The 7,489-nt window shown below is 38.6% G+C and overlaps 1 pseudogene; it reads left to right on the forward strand.

The window, feature by feature from the left end:
* Positions 1-2,761: 2,761 nt before the first annotated feature.
* Positions 2,762-7,006, forward strand: LOC147440073 (uncharacterized; annotated as a pseudogene).
* Positions 7,007-7,489: the final 483 nt, after the last annotated feature.

Raw genomic sequence — 7,489 nt, forward strand, 5'->3', positions numbered from 1 at the left:
TATGTGCCTATTGCAACTAAGGTTGCATGCCTATGTACTTGTATTATACACAATTATTAATGTACAGTGCATGATTCATAAATTATTATCAATGTGTAGTGTATAGTTTATAATTCATTATTCATAGTGCATGTGCACTATTTATTATTGATATTGTATAGTTTATCATATACATGTGAAACAGGCATGTATCAATGACAGTCCATAGCTCATTTGATGACAGTTCATACTTCAAAATTATATGGATAGCTCATAGTTTAGCATTGATAGTGTATAGTTCAAAAATCTAAGTTCATTGTTCATATTGTATAGTCCATAGGTCATTTGATGATAGTTTATAGTTTATAGTTTATAGGTCATCATGCATTTTGCATAGTTTATAACTCATAGAGTTTACATTCCATAGTTTGTAGTTTATGCAAAATGCAACTAGCGGTGGGGCTGCCCTTGGCGAGACGATGACGTTTTGAAACGCCACCGATGGCTACACCGGAGCGATGACGGCTACCCCTTCCACCTCCTCCTACCTGCTACATTTTAAAACATTGTCTAGTGATCTCCTTGAGACGGTGAGCCTCATGCTCGTAGCAGCGACACCCCCTGCCATATCATTTTAAAACACTGCCGACAAGGATGGTCTCTTGTCCTCCTTTGAGCAAAGTCGACTATCTTGGCATCATGGAGTGTGAGCTTGGTAGAACCTCCTTAACAACCTCTTACGAAGAAAATGGGCTTGGAAAGAGAGACATAGAAGTAGCCTTTGGAGGCCTAGTTCACGGAGGAGATCTTGTTATTGGTGAACGGCTTGGGATTTACGGAGGCTACTTCTTGGAGTGCGAGAAGGAAAGCATCAATTCAGATCTTGTAACTTCAATTTGCCCCCCTTCCTCCCCCCCTTGCTCGATCGCTAGCAAGAGTGAAAACAACCAACACCAACCATCGGTTATGGATAATCGATCGACCAACCAGTTAACAACCTATGCTTACTCGAAGTTCTCAAGGAAACCGCAAGTTGCTTGGCTCGGGATTATGAAGCCAAATGCAAATGCATGAATTCACTAGAGGACAAAGGCAAAGGCAAGCTTCATAGGGATGGATGTACCAGTGCTCTGGGTTGCATGATTCCTTATTTGACATTCATTTTATTTGTGAATAATGGTCGGTTAATACGTTCTAAATATTTATTCGTATGTATTATTCGCTGCTACGTCAACTTTTTTCAAAAAAACGTCAGATAGGCTTTCGATTGATAGTATAAATCGATCTATATGTTTTCAATCGATATAGTAGTAGTATATAAAGCTCAAATTTGCGTGTTTTATCTACAATTCCCTTCACCAAAGTGTCAGGTTACCTCCGGCATAGAAAGGTTGAGTTGTTAACTTAGAAAATCTTTGATTTTTTAAGAAAATATTATTTTTAATGTTTATACATTAAAAACAAAATAATGATATAGATTTGAATCACTTATAATTCTTAGAAGTTATTCTTTATCTCTATTGATAAGATTAAATAAATTACTCTAAGCAATAGAGACTATACATTATCTCTACTTGTTTAAGAATAGATAAATAAATAATTGTATGCATTAGAGGCTACTTTTCTAGCTATAGTGCGAATGTATAATCCTAAACATTAGAAGCTATATTCTCAGCTCTATTTGTTTTAGAATAGATACTAAAACTGATATTTGATGGTTAAAATCTATCATAGCTATAATATGTGCACAGATAATAGTGTTAGTTCATACATTTTGGAACATATACAACATACATGTAGGGTCTTTTGGTTGTCATGAACAAATGTTATTACCTCCATATAGACATAGAATATGTCCACTTAGTGCCTCTTGGTTGTTATGAGATGATTCTCTTACTTCCAAGTGAGGTTTAAGGTATGAAGTAGGATTCACTTGGTTGTATAAAATAGGTCCACTTAGTGCCTCTTAGTTGTTATGAGATGATTCTCTTACTTTCAAGTGAGGTTTAAGATATGAAGTAGGATTCACTTGGTGGTTATCGAGCTTATGCTCTTACCTCTAAGTGAATATGGTGGATTACCTATAGAATTCACTAGGTTGTGATCGAGCGAAAGCTCTTACCTCCTAGTGAATATTAGTTATGCATAGGACTTGGGAGTCACATGGATGTTATTGAGCTCATGTTCTTACCTCTATGTTGATATAGAAATTAGAGAACTCAATTATTTTAGGGTCGATTGGTTGTGTTTGAGCAGTAGTTCCTACCTCCAAGAGACATACATAGTGGAATGTGAGATACCTCAATCGCTCATTTAGGTTGTCTTGAGAAAACGCTCTTTACCACCTAGTAGCAAAGAATGATATAACCATTGGTGATCTTCCCTACAATATTATCTTAGCATTATTCATTCATCATTTTAATTTAGCAAATCATATCTATAACCTTTTATCTTTCTCATTGCGCTATTATGGTGAAAAATTATAATCATAATGTATCTATTGATTGTAGGATATATTTTGTTGAAGTTAGAAAGCATTGTGCGAGGAAAAGAGTGGTCGTATGTGGAGGAAAAAGAGAGAGGCAAAACAGTTTCAATTTTGGAATGCAAACATTGTGGGCATAAGTGGCACGGCAATGCAACTCGCATCAAAGAACATTTATTCGCCACTAGTTCCAATGTGAAAGAATGTGGAGCACCACCTAACGACATATGGGTCCATTTTGCAGGGTATGTAATGAAATGTAAACATGCAAGACTTCTTCCTAAGAGACAGAAGGACATGGTAGGTGCGTCATCTATCAACATAGAAGAAGTGAGTGTGGATGAAGAAGACATGCGAGCTAACCAAGGATCTTCAATGGGAACAACCGGAACACCTCAAAGTCCTTACACTTTTCCAAATGGTGCCATGGGAGGGATAGATGCTAGTCCCGGGACATCCATCAGAGCCGGTACGCCTGGGAATCTACAGGTAGCATTCACTCAACAGGACATGCTCGAATTGCATCTAAAGTGGACACAAGCCTTCATGGCTTATGGAATCCCATTTAATGTCATAAGAAATCCTATTTTCAAAGACGTCCTAATGTCAACTGCAAAAGAAGGATTCATTTATCATGATTATAATAAAATGTGAACAGAGTATGTTGACAAAGTCAAGAGCAGTACAGAAGTGATTCTCAGGCGAAAAGTGCTTGACTTTGTTCCATCGTTTGGTTGTACCATAGCCCTCGACGGATGGACCGGCTGGCAAAAAAAACCATTGATGAACGTCCTGGTAATTTGTCCCAAAGGTGCAATGTTTTTGGAGGCCATTGATACCTCATTGAAAGAGAATTCATCTCTCTACTTGACAAAGGTATATGAGCGAGCTATTGCTCGACTGGGTGGACCGAAGAATGTGACAGCTATTGTTACGGATAATGCTTCAAACTACAAAGGAGGTGTTTAGCCATTATGAAAAAGTAATCAAAAATTACATGGATTGGATGTACAGCTCACACCTTGAAAAGGATATGGGCAAATTATCATTCATAAAACAGGTTCTTATTGACACCAATCACATATTCAAGTTTATACTGGAACATCAGTTTACATATGCTTTATTTCGCTCCAAGTCTCCAAAAAAAGCACTTCAAATCTTCTGGGCCACACGGTTCGCTACATCATACTATGTTTTGAATAATGTCATTGAAGTGGCAGCAGCTCTTACAAAAACTGTTTTGCAGATTTTCATTGGGAGGCTTGGCTCAGCAAGTATCCAAGCCATCGCGAAGCAACTCAAAAATGTGTATCCTTGGTGCAATCTTCTCTCTTTTGGCGGAACATTGACAAACTTGTTGGGGTTAGTAAGCCCTATGTGGAACTACTAAGGGTTGTCGACACAGATAAGTTTGTCATTGGTAAGGTTTATTGGATCATGTTTGAGGCGTTACGTCAAACCAAAGAATACAACCACTACAGTGCAAGAGAGAGATCACAAATCGTGCATCTTGTGAAAAAACGATGGGCTCAAATGCACACACCATTGCATGGTGCTGCATTTGTCTTGGATCCAAAGTTCCAGATGAACGGACAAGCCTCCAACAAAAAGGTGATGAGAAACTTTAGAAATGTCTGCTCGCAGTTATTGTCAGGCGACAATGGCATGGATGCATTCCAGAAGAGGGTGGATTATGCCAATAGGGAAGGAACTTTCGGAGATCCTTAGGTTCTTAATAGCGTCAAAAATATTTCAAGCACAGTATGGTGGAAAGAATATGGAGGAGACGTAGTTGAGTTACAACACGTGGCGACCAAGGTGCTTTCGATCGCGGCATCCAATGGTAGTTGTGAGCGCAATTTGTCTTTTTATGACTTTGTGCACTCAAAATGCAAAAATTGCTTAAGTCCTGCTCGTGCCGCAGACCTTGTGTACGTCTTTTATAACATGCATCTCCTTCATGCACCCACAAAGATAGCCACACGTGCGATCAAAGTACTCTTTGGAGTGCTTCAAACTCATGAAACTATGGTGGAACAGAGATGTAGCGACGATGAGATGGAGTGGCCACAGAATGTTCAGACAATGAAGAGGTTGATGACTTGGTGCCTGTGATAGATGGCGAAATGTAAACATCTTTTCATAAATGTATCTCAACTTTTCTCATTGTAGCTCCCTATTGAGCTATATATCTCACTTTTTTTATTTAGTAGCAACAAAGTAAAGTATTGAAGAGAATTTGCATAGACATAAGTATTGAGGACATTGCTTGGCAATCAAATAAAAAGACATTGCTTGACTCTCAAACAAAGTCATCCATTAGCAAGTCCAGAACAAATTCATTGCTATAAACATAGAGAGAATACAATGCGTCTCGAGAGTATGAGGTAGAGAGTGAGCTGTGTGACAACTAAAAAGCTCCAAAATCGTAATCGATCGAAAACATATTGAACAACGACGCGCGTTATTTTAATATAAATCTAGCGTATCGATTGATATTGTACCAATCAAAAATACCACATATTTTACGATAATGCACGAATAATGATGATGAATTATTCGATATAAATTGCATTATTCAGTCAAATAAATGCAACGCAACCAGTGCTCAATTAGCTGCCTCCTCCGTCGTCAGTACCTGCTGCTGTGAGGTCCGAGATCCGTTGTTATCAATGCGAGAGGACGCTTTGTTTGACTCAGGAGTTTGAAGTCAAAGGCAAAATCAGGGAGTCATATGAAGACAAAAGGGAAAGGCAAGCTAAACAAAGATCAGGATGGTAAAATATTAATAGAGCAGATCGACATGCCACACGTGGGGACAACCACAATGGCCACTACACCAAATTTCTAGTCAAATGGCAGTTGTTGCCACTAACTTCAGCCACCACAGAGAGGCTTGTGAGTGGCAGAGAGGGACGGACCATGCTCCCATATAATTGATTTAAACCCATGTGTTGGAGTTCAAGTTCTCGGTGTTTGGACCCGTGGGTCGAAGTTCAAGGCGCCGCATCTGGCAAGGAGCCAATCAGACGTATCTAAAACACTATGGATGTATGCATCAATTTATTGTTGTTGGTCCCATCATGGACGGTATGTGTTCCAGCAATTCATAATTTAGGAATGTTTGGACGTGATGTGGTTACGGTCCACGAATGGGGATTCTTGGACGTATTGTGTTTTACAGTTCAATTTTCTAAAAGTCAACTGATGCTCAATATGACATTCTTATAAGGTAAAAAGTTGAGGGTAGTAGATCCGAGGTGTATCCAGCAAAACAACAAGGAGCTGTTGTTGGAGTGTCCATGGTAGCTTCTTCATCATTGACTTGGTCTCACTATTGATGTCCACTATGAGCTACAGAGAGAGTGTTAAAGTTTAGGCATCTCAAGTGAACTGTCCAATGTGAACCCATGCTTATTTTGGCATTAGGTACTTTATTTTACTTATTTGTCAAATTGTGGGGGTAGGGCAATTTACTAACTTTTCTATATAAGCAATCTATGTCCCCATTGTAAATCACTAATTCATTGCCAAGGTTGGTTGGTTAGAAGAGGTTGGTTCGAACAAACTCTCTCTCTCGTGTATTCTCCCCCCACTAGTCCCCCCTTTATAAGGTGGAACTTTGTTGGGTAAAAACTATGTTGTTAATTTTTAGTCTCATTGTCATTCTCTTTTTTAAGAAAGTGATGTTTCTGCATCGGAAAATTCTGAGTCTATATCTGATCATGATGTAACGGTTAAGCGTTATTTGGATTCTCTATTTGCTGGATGTCTTTCCATCGTATTTACCAGATGGGCTTCCACCATCTCGTGGACCCGATCTCGATCACAAGATAGAGCTTTTGCCGGGGAGCCATCCCTTCTCTTGGCAACCTTATCGATTTAGCCTGAAAGAGGAGGATGAAAGACAGCTTCAAGCCTTTCATTGAACCTAGTAAGTCTCTGTCGGGTGCTCTAGTTCTTCTCGCTAAAAATTACGACTGAGGGTCTGCGTATATCACAAAGGTCTATGCCATGGTTTTACGATAAGAGAAATTCTATGTCTATCAATTGTGCTTCACATATAGTGTTTTTTGAACTTGATGGTGTATACCATGTGGTCAAGGGATCTCTTTCTTCATTGACCGCTGATTATGATGTAAATCTGCTTTGAGCAAAAGAATTCAATATGTTGTCTCATGAACTTGATGTGGAACTTCGTTGGGTGAAAAATAATTTTGTTAATTCTCAGTCTCATTTCATTCTCTTTTTTAAGAAAGTGATGTTTCTGCATCGAAATTTTTTGAGTCTGTGTCTGATCATGATGTAACGGTTAAGCATTATTTGGATTCTCTACTTGCTGAATTTGTGGACGTCTTTCCACCGTATTTACCAGATGGGCTTCCACCGTCTTGTGGATCCGATCTCGATCACAAGATAGAGCTTTTGCTGAGGAGCCATCCCTTCTCTTGGAAACCTTATCGATTTAGCCTGAAAGAGGAGGATGATGCACTATGCACTATAGACTATGATTCACAAACTATGCACTATGCATTGTCCTGAATGAGCTATGAATTATACAATAGAAACAATGAACTTTGATTTCTAAATTATACACTGTCAGGAATAACCTATAAAATATACACTATGATTTATGAAGTCTGCAATATACACGATGCACTCATTGCTAATAGTGCATAGTACAGAAAATTATCAATTAGAAATTATAAATCGTGAAATATGACCTATGAACTATAAACTATACACTATGAACTATGGATTATGCCTTACGAACTATACAATACAAACAATGAACTAGGACCTGCTAGTGCGAGAGCCGCATTTTGGAATCAACTTGAGGATATAGTTCCACACATCCCTTCTACACACCCTTAGTTCATAGCTCAAGATTTTAGGGTTTAGGGTTTAAGGTTTATGGCTTAGGGTTTAGGGTTTTAGTGTTTAGGATTTATGGTTTTAGGGTATGAAAGGAGCTAGCCCTTGGCAACTTTGTTATGTTAGACCTACTCGACTACTCTCTATAAT

This window comes from Adiantum capillus-veneris, chromosome 16, assembly GCF_014529385.1.
Source record: "Adiantum capillus-veneris isolate H3 chromosome 16, ASM1452938v2, whole genome shotgun sequence".
Taxonomy (NCBI): Eukaryota; Viridiplantae; Streptophyta; class Polypodiopsida; order Polypodiales; family Pteridaceae; genus Adiantum; species Adiantum capillus-veneris.